The 9,932-nt window shown below is 35.2% G+C and overlaps 1 long non-coding RNA gene across 4 annotated transcripts in view; it reads right to left on the bottom strand.

Moving 5' to 3' along the window:
- Positions 1-9,333: 9,333 nt before the first annotated feature.
- LOC103097495 (uncharacterized) overlaps positions 9,334-9,932 on the bottom strand; it is a 28,594-nt gene continuing 27,995 nt past the window's right edge. For all 4 annotated transcript variants that reach the window (XR_001623518.2, XR_001623519.2, XR_001623522.2 and 1 more), the window contains one exon: positions 9,334-9,771. This is a non-coding gene — a long non-coding RNA (uncharacterized LOC103097495). The remainder of the gene's footprint in view (positions 9,772-9,932) is intronic.

Raw genomic sequence — 9,932 nt, 5'->3', positions numbered from 1 at the left:
TGTGCCCAGTTTGGAGAATGAGTGACACTGTTATTAACAGTTTGTTTGAATCTTTTTTTTTTTCTTTCCTTAAGGAAGTACAGTAACATTTAAATTTATACCCTTTTTTGTATGGAATATTCAATGTTTCATATCAATTATTTTTAGTATTTTTGATCCCTGGTATAATAGTTTTACAGGTTGTAATGAGCAGGTTTTTCATTTTGCTCATGGTTTAAAATGGCATTGGCAACTTTTTACCCAACATGACCAAAAATATGTTTTACATATAAGTTACTTAAAAGTATACTTTTCCCCAAGTAACTGATTATATCACTAACCTTATGGTAATTGGAATTCTGAGTGATGTAATAAACTTAGTATTTTCAATGTCTTTGTAGATATGAGCCCTAAAATGGGGAAGGGTTCAGTGATAAGGTGGGAGAAGGGTGGGAATTAGCCCAGAGACAATATAATACTCGTCCATACTCTAAGTGATTGTTTTCTAAATACAAACAGAAATTGCACCATTTAAGTTGGATTATTTGGGGAGTTTGATAGAATCATTCAATTGACATAAAGCATGACACGAATTCTGTGTCATGTTAGCAAAGAACTACATTGAATTTATTTGTGGAATAATACCCTTAAATATTCCACTTGACCCACAAGTTTTTTCTAGGCCTTTTTTCTTAAGATTACCATTTTAAAATAAGAGCATAAGTAGGGGGATAACTGGGTAGCTCAGTGCCTTGAGAGCCAGACCCAGAGAAAGATTCCCTAGCTGTGTGACTGGACAAGTCACTTAACCCTAGTTGTCTAGACTTTACCACACTTATGTCTTGGAGCCAACACTATTGATTCTAAGATGAAAAGTAAGGGTTTTTAGTTTAATTCCAGAAGTGATGCTATGATAATACTATGAGTTTAATGAAAGCCCAACCCACATTAAAAAATGGCAACTATCCTAGTTTTCTTGCAAATAACTTCAGATGAGTAAAAAATGCATTCAGGTAGGGATAAAGAAAAGTTTGCTGCAGAGTTAATTTAGTTTCTGGGAGTTAGGGGGCTGTTTTGATTAGCCTATCTGTATCCTTTACCCCTTTTGTGGGACAATGTTGATTTAATCTCTAGCTGTTCACCTGTAGGTGGTAGGCCAAAATACTTTGGAAACCAGTGAACGCTACTCCAGAAGCTTTTCTTGGCAAGGATACTGAAATTGCCATTTTCTTTAGTGGATTAAGGAAAGCAGGTTAAATGAGTTGTTTAAGGTCACATTGCAAGTGTCTGAGGACAGATTTGAACAGAATCTTTTGATTCCAGGCCCAGTGCTCTTATCCATTGAGCCACTTAGCCACTCCATAGGAAGGTATATATTGGGAAGAAAGAGAAGGTGGGTTTGGGTCAAATAATGGCCCTAAATGCCATCTATTTTGTAAGCAATGCAGTCACTAGTAGGGAAGTGGCATCAGAATTGTTCTTTCTAAAGGGCTTTAAGAGGCTATTAATATATGTTGCATCCTTCTATCTTCCAGAACCTTTCTATTCACCTTGTAACTGAACTTCTCTATTGTATCCCCACTCATTAAATGCTCCATTCAGTCATTCATTCCTTCTAGATAAATGAATGGGGTGCCTGGGTCAGTCACCCCCCTTCTTTTCTGACTCAGGCCAAGGGGTTTCAAAGGGAGAAGATGGGGATTTCACCAAGGCAAATGTTTACCCATCTCTGATGTCATGAAGGGAGGCAGCAGAGATTGGCCACTGGGGTCCAGTTGACAATAACATGAGCTAGAAGTTTCTAGGAAACGAGACACCCAGAAAAGCAGGAGTGAGCATACCTAGAGAAGAGACATGCAACCACGCTCTCTCTGATATATTAGAAATATATAACAACTGGTTGTAGAAGTGTATATTCATAGTATATATGTATATCAAAGTACCTCCCTGCCCCTCCATCTAATGGTTTTATTTCAACCTGTGGGGTGTGGAGTAGAAGAATTTGAGGAAATTCATTGACTAGTACAATGGGAAAGGGGTAAAAAGTATGTGAAGGAGAGACGAGACAACCCCTATTTGGGGGGAACTTACAGTCTATGGGATAAGTTAGCAGGAATTCAAATGACACTTGCATCCTAATGGTGTAAATGGTGGCCCAGTATATGTATATTTTTTAAATATTTAGTTTTGGTTTTAGGTTTACATTTTCTCCCATCTGGATAACTTCCCTCCTCATTGAGAAAGGGGAAAAAAGTTACAAACATAAATAAAATGCAGGCACTGGCCATATATATGTATATATAATGTCTCAATATGAATCCATTACTTCTCTATCAGGAAGTAGGTGAGTACGCTTTATCATAAGCATGACCCAATAAATGTTCATAAGCAGGCAGTTACACTTAGTCTTAATAATGGCATTTATACAATAAGGACAATAAAAGACTTGCCATGTTCATGAAGATGGTAACATTCAAACACTATTATTAGAACTGAATTGTATACAGACATCATTCATTTCAATCTCTTATTCCTTTGGAGAAAATAACCAGGGATAAAAAAGTAGGATTCAAAGTTAGATTGTTTAAGGTGGCTCCCTGCCAAGCTCTGCTCTTCATGGATTAAAACATAATAGTTTACACTAGTCCATATTATGCTAATAATTTAAGGTCAAAAAACTGGAAGGAGGAGAAAGGAAAAATAACTGAGAGGTCACCAGTAGTTACACCAACCCATATACCTACTTTCTTCCCACTATAAAATCTTGAATATAGTCATTACATGTAACAAGGGTTGGTAAAATGTGAGAGGGAAACTGACAGGCTTTTTTAACTGACAATTATTTGCTATAAATCAGATCTTCAAAATCACACCTTTCATTTGCAGTTATAAAGTTACAATACAAATGGAAGAGAGTCACACTGATTAGATTGTTTTTGTTTTGTTTTTTTTGTAAAAGCCATTACCTTCTGTCTTAGAATCAATACTAAGTATCAGTTCCAAGGCAAAAGAGTGTAAGAGCTAGGCAACTGGGGTTAAGTGACTTGCCCAGGGTCACACAGCTAGGAAATGTCTGAAGTCTCATTTGAACCCAAGACAGCCCATCTCCAGGCCTGACTCTATTCACTGAGCCTCCTAGCTGCCCTGGATAGCAATATTCTCAAGATCGTGCTGTTAGCAGATGACATTCTGCCAATTACATCAAATCTCACAATACTTCACAGGGCCATCTCAACGAAATCTATGGCCATGCAGAAGAGATCTAAGCAATTATATGGGGGTAAAAAGTGGCTAAAGAATGCAGCCCATGATTAAATAAGAGAATGGGCTGAACTATATTTTGAAGACTACACACTATTTTTATAATCACAAGCTACTCCCTGAACATTAGTATTTTCCCAATTATATGTTGTCAGAGGTAGAGAACTCAGAGTCTGTCTAGATAAAGTTCGAGTGCCCTCTCCTTCACCTTCATTCTTAGCATAATAAAACATGTTATTGTGGGCAAGAGCATGTTATTAATGATTAGAATGTTCCATGAACCTGGGTGACCTTAGAGCCTTATCTGCTACACCTTCTCACTGATGTTTCTCCAAGGACTATTTTACTGTCTGTGGTTCTTGCCTTTAAAAGACGTTACCAGCTTGAATTAAAACACACTCATTCTTCCACCAGTAGATGATGTCCTTCCGACTCCAATCTTTTTCTCTGGTCTCTCATTTTCCCTCACCATTCCCTGAGGAACTCCTGGCCCCAGTTCTGCCTCCCAAGGGGGAATCTTACAATATATTATATGTCATAATATTGTATATTATATGAATTCTATATATACACACATATGATTATGAATTAGGAAGCACCATGATCTCTGAAGTCAGAATTACCAGTGACCCAATAACCAATGAAAGCATACATGGCAGTTGTAAATATACTGAGATATATTGCCAATATGACCCAAAGGCAAAAAGATCTAAAAAAGCATCATCAAGGCCTTTGTATGACCAGAGAAGGAGACAGGTTCATCACAGAATGAAATTTAAGGAATAATAGATTGCTCAAATTAAAACAAAAAACAAAAAACTTTCTAGGGATCCCGGTGTATTGGTGGCTCTTCTATGGAAGAATTTTGAAAGGATGTGTATAAGAATCATGTAGAATAAAATGATAAAGGATTCTGATCCATTGAAGTGGAAGGCATGCTAATATTAAGGTGATCATGAATCAACCAAAGTACTGAAGTAAAGAAGCTAAATTTTATCCCCTTCTCTCTGCCCTTCATGGACTTCAACTTAGTTCAGATTCTGACCACCTACCTAGATTGTGGGAATAACCTCCTAACTGATCTCTTGAAGTCCCTCTCATCCCCAATTCTTTTCTGCCAAAATTATCTTCCTAAGGCACAGGTTTGACTAAACCCTTAAGTATTCTTTTACTTATTGCCTCAAAGACAAAATACAAATTTTTCATCTAAACATTTATAGCCTTTGTAATTTGGCTCCCATCTACCTTTTCTAGGTCTGTTTCACATTCTTTTCCTTCAGGAAATCTACATTCCAACCAAACTGAACTAATAATTTTATTTTCCAAATCCAGCATTCCGTTTCCTGGAAAATACTTCCTCTCATCTCTGCTTCTCAAAATCCCTAGTACCAGTATCTCCATAAGTCCTTTTCCAACCCTTACTCCATGATTATTACTCTTTCCCTGTTAAAATTTATATATATTTATATATGTCTATGTGTACTGTATCACTTAAGTGGGATGCTAATTCTTTTTAAATTCTTTTTATTTTTTATAACAAATTTCCAAATAAGTTTTCCAAAGTTAATATGGTCCAAATTCTTTCTCCCTTCTTCCTCCCTCCCTCCTGGAGCTGACAAGCAATTCCACCTGGTTTATATATGCGTTATCATGCAAAGCATTTGCATACGATTCATTTTTGTAAGTGAATAATCTTATAAAACCAAATTATATAAACCCAAAACACATACCCAAATAATTAAGTGATAAATCATATGTTTTCATCTGCATTTCTACTTTAACAGTTCTTTCTCTGGAGGTAGATAGCATTCTTTTTCTTAAGTCCCTCAGAATTGTTCTGGATTATTGTATTGCTCTTAGCGAACTCTATCACATTTGATTGTCCCACAATATTTCAGTTACTGTGTACATTGTTTCCCTGGTTCTGCTTAATTCACTTTGCATCAGTTCGTGTAGGTCTTTCCAGCTCTTTCTGAAATCATCCTGTTCATCATGCCTTATAGCATAGTAGTATGCCATCACCATCATTTACCACAATTTCTTCAGCTAGAATGCTAATTCTGTGAAGATTCGATTTGGCTCTCCTGTGATTGTAACAATAAAGATACTTAGCTCTTCCCTGATTGTGAAGATTTAAATTGTAACTCATGTTTATTTTTAGATTTTAATCCCCATAAGTGCAAATACCTTACTTAAAAGTTATGTATGAAGATCTGCCCATTTAGATCTAATCAACAAAGGTGTAAACATCTCACTTAATGATTTAGTGGGAGGTCTGTGACCCACTTGTGAAATAGTGGGTAAAGAATCAGAATCGACTAACTGCCTTCTGGGCATTCCTAGAGCAGAGCATCAATTATGATTGGCAGACATGGAATTAGAGAAAGGCACAGGAAGTGACACAAGAGAAAATGTCTTTAAAAGGGGCTGACACTTCTGTGAGAGGCAGTTCTTCATTTTTGGAAGTGGAGACAGAAGTCATGAACTGGAACTTCCTGTGAGAATTCAATTCTTCATGCTTTTGAGTTGAGGATGGTGAAGAGGGGCAGAAGGATTTGCTGTTAGACTGACATGTGGTGAGTGAAGAGATGACTCTAAACTGCTGTATTTTTCTGAAGAGACTTCCCCAGGTCCTGGGCTACAAGGGCCAAGGCCTATCCAGTTGATGACTAAACTCCCCTTCCTGGTTTTTGAGCCAGGGACTGGAGATAAATTACTTAGTGCTGAGGCTAGATATCTTACCTTATCCTCTCTCTGATTTTTTACTTCACTATTTCTATATTTGTAAATAAAATCTCTTTGGAATTAATTCAATTCCTGGCAACTACACTCTTAAATAATCAAGTCCACCCTTTAAAAATTTAACACCATTTCCCCCTTATATTTTATAGAGGACTAGGATTGGGTTTTTTTTTCTTTCTTTCTTTAGCACCTGGCATAGTCTTACACACAGAAATAAATGATTATTGAATTAAATTGAAATGACTCAGAAACAATACTGCAGTATAGCCTGAAAGGCCTTTATGATAGAACAGGTCATGGGGTCAAGGAATTATAGGATCCAGAATTAGAATAAGTCTTCTAGTGTAAACTCCTCATTATACATATGAAGAAAATGAAGACCTGGCCAAGATAGTCACAGATAGGATTCTAGATTTAGAGCTTGAATAGATTAACCTTCTTTTCCCACTTCAACATTTGACATGAAGAAAATGATGAATTGAAATAGGAAGTAGTAAATCCTTAATCTTTAAGACTAGTGCTCAATTTAGAACAAGGAATAAAGTTACGGTGAGTTTTTTTAATCAATAAAACGAACATTACTGTAATTTCTTTTCTATAAAAGTTTACAGATAATTTTAAAAGTAATATTTTAACTGATCATACTCACAAAGACCAAAACATTTTGAATTGTCCCCACACACATCTATAAATCAGAAGCAGATACTTTCAACATACTGTCAAAGGCATGGAAAAGTAATGATTTGCCTTTAGACTATAAGATCCTTGAGAGCAGAGATTATTGTGTTTTTTTATTTTATTTTAGGTATCTCTTAGGCATGCTAAACAGATAATTGTTTACTAATATTCGTTGACAGCACACTCTCTGATGAAGTTTGACTTTTTAAAACATTCAATTTTTTATCTTCATTTTTTCTTATTTTGTCTTATTTTCAAATTCTGTTTTTCCTTCCCCACCCACTGAGAAGTCAAGAAAAATAAAAGCAATTCCAAATGTACATAATCATGCAAATTCCCTTTTTAGCCAGGTTCTCTCTCATATCCCTCAAAAAATAAAGAAAAAGAAAGAAGAAAATATGCTTTAATTTCACAGCAAGTCTGGAGAAGGAGAAAATATTTAATTATGAGTGCTTTGAAACTGTGATTGACTATTGTGTTGATTAGAGTTACTACGTCTTTAAAAGTTACTTATTTTTAAAATATTGCTATTATTGTGTAAAATGTTTAGGTTCTGCTCACTTGACTTTGCATTAGTTCCTATAAGTTTTCCCAGGTTTTCTGAAATAATCTCATTCATCATTTCTTACAACACAATAGCATTCCATCACATTCATATACCATAACTTGTTCAGCCATTTACTACTCAATAACCATCACCTTATTTTTCTACATATAGGGTCTTTTCCACTTTCTTAGATTTCTTTGGGTAAGATGCTTAGTAGCAATTTTGCTGAGTCACAAGGTATCTGCCATTTAATAGCTTTTGAACTGTAGTTTCAAATTACTTTCCAGAATTGTTGGATGATTTCAAAGCTCCATCAATAGTGCATTAGTGTATCTGTTTTCCCATAACCCCTCCAGTATTTGTCTTTTTTATTTTTTGTCATTTTAGCCTATCTGATGGGTGCAAGGTGATATCTTAGAGCTGTTTTAATTTGTATTGTATATTTTTCTTCTCATATACTCTCTCATATAATAAAAACTTCTTCCTATCCTTCCTCCTTTCTGCACTAGTTTCTTCTTTTCTCTAAAATCCTCATAAAAAAAAAAAAGCAATCCATGCCCAGGAGTTCTACTTTATTTATTTAAGTTCCTTAACATACTTTGAAGACATTAAGTTTATGAAGGTACACTTGTTTCTTCTCCCATTAGAATATTAGCATTATATCATCACAAAGCTCCTTTGGATTACTCAAATAAATATATTTTCTAGATTTTTCTGCACTCATGCTTATATTTCAGAATTCCTACTCAATTGTAGTCTGTTCATCAGAAATGCTTAAAAATGTTCTTTCCCCTTAAAAATCTATTTCTCATATAGGATTACACTCAGCTTTGCAGGACAATTTATTTTTTATTATAAGCCTATATCTTTTGCCTTTTGGAATATTGTGAGATTTCCTCTAGTTTTTGGTAGAAGCTGCCAGATCTTGTGTGATCTTGAGTGTAGTTTCTTGTCATTGTTTTCTTTCTCGAAATGCCTGCAGAATTTTTTTTCACTGACATGGGAGCTCTGGATTTTGACCATCACATTTCTGAGATTTTTCCTTTCAAGATTTCTTTCAGGAGGTAATTGGAGGATTTTTTTTTAATCTTTGCCTTCTTTTTCTAATAGATGTGGGATGTTCATTGATAATTTTAAAAAATATAAGGCTTTTATTTTTTTATCAAGGAAGTTCAATGACTAAGTGAATGAATGTAATTAAGAGAATGAATATAGTAATGGGGAATAAAAATTAATTTCTATACTTTCATACAGATTAACAGTACAATAAATTTTCGATTATAAATAAATAAATATTTATTAAAGTATTATGAAAGTCAGAAAGAAAGGTGGTAAAGTGTCTTCTGCTGAAGGAGATTACAGTTGGTTACAATTGGGCAGCTAAGATATCCAATCAATGAGCATCTACTTTTCTAATTCTTTGCTACTACAGAAGAGATGCAAAAAATAATTTGATATGTAGAACCTTTCTTTTTGTCATTTACCTCATTAGGATATAAGGCTCTGGATCAGAAGATCTGGGCATTTTAATCATTTTCTCCACATAACTCAGAATTCATTTCTACAACAGTTGTACCAATTCACGTTCCACCTACAAAGCATTAGTATTGTTGTCTTTCCATAATCCCTTCAATAATAACTATTCCCAATTCTGATTTATTTATTTCAATATAGTCTTCAATGCATTGTGGCCTGTTGGCTTGCAAGTGGGAATGATATTAGGATTTCCCAGATATTAAGATTTAGGTGTTAGGTTCAGTAATAGATTCTCAGGATTTGAGGTGGGAGAGTGAACAAAAAAAGTAAAAACTATTCCCCTGAAAGACACCTTGGGTAAGCCCTTCATGACCCTGGTGCCTAGTACAAAAGTCACAGTACTATGTGATATTATAGTGCTTTACATATAATAAGAACTTAATGTAGTAGATAGTGATACTAGGGGAATTATGGTAATGGGGAAATATCAGAGATGTAACACCAGGAAGCAAGTCAAGGAAAAGACTGAGTTCGAGTTCGAGCCCCTCCCTTATACTACTTCCTGTTCCCTCTCAACTGTCTTAGAAATGTTCTTCTCCTAGATGGTAAAGTAAAGATTTCCCCTAATAACCAATTCCCACAATCAATCCTTCAACTAAAAGGTCTTTTATTCTTTTGGATAGAGGAAGTAAGAATAGGAGGGGAGCTGGGAGGAAAATTAGTTCTCCCTAAATTTTCTAAGTTATCCTGTTGATTGAAGATTTCAAGATATATTCAAATTCAGGAAACAAAATTATCTTTTCCTAAGGGGAGATATTGACAGCAATGCTGACAGGTTTCTTCTGGGCTAAAACCCAATTGTCTTTTCAGCTCACAGTCTTATGGATAAGGCAAATGGCTAGAGAATAGTCTATCTTCCACCTTCTGGTCAAACAGCCAGAGAAGGAATGAGTTCTCAGCCAGCTCAAGCTGCTTAACTGCTCACTTCAAGGTTCCTTTGGAACACCATCTCCCCTCCTCCGATGATTGGCATTCAGAGTTTTGAGCTTCTTGATTTTCTGCAGACCCATTTGTCACTTCTCAAATATCTTCATTTACATAAATGATTATTAGATTGAAAGTGCCGAATAAGTGGTTTCAAAAAGGAAAGATGCAAGAGACATAAAAGAAGACACAATATATCATAAATGAAAAGAAGAATAAAAGAAGAATCAATAGGACTTGGTAACCGATTAGCTCTGGGAGATAA

This window comes from Monodelphis domestica, chromosome 7 (assembly GCF_027887165.1).
Source record: "Monodelphis domestica isolate mMonDom1 chromosome 7, mMonDom1.pri, whole genome shotgun sequence".
Lineage (NCBI taxonomy): Eukaryota > Metazoa > Chordata > Mammalia > Didelphimorphia > Didelphidae > Monodelphis > Monodelphis domestica.
Note: the sequence above shows the minus strand (reverse complement) of the source record. Positions and strands in the feature narration are given on the sequence as shown.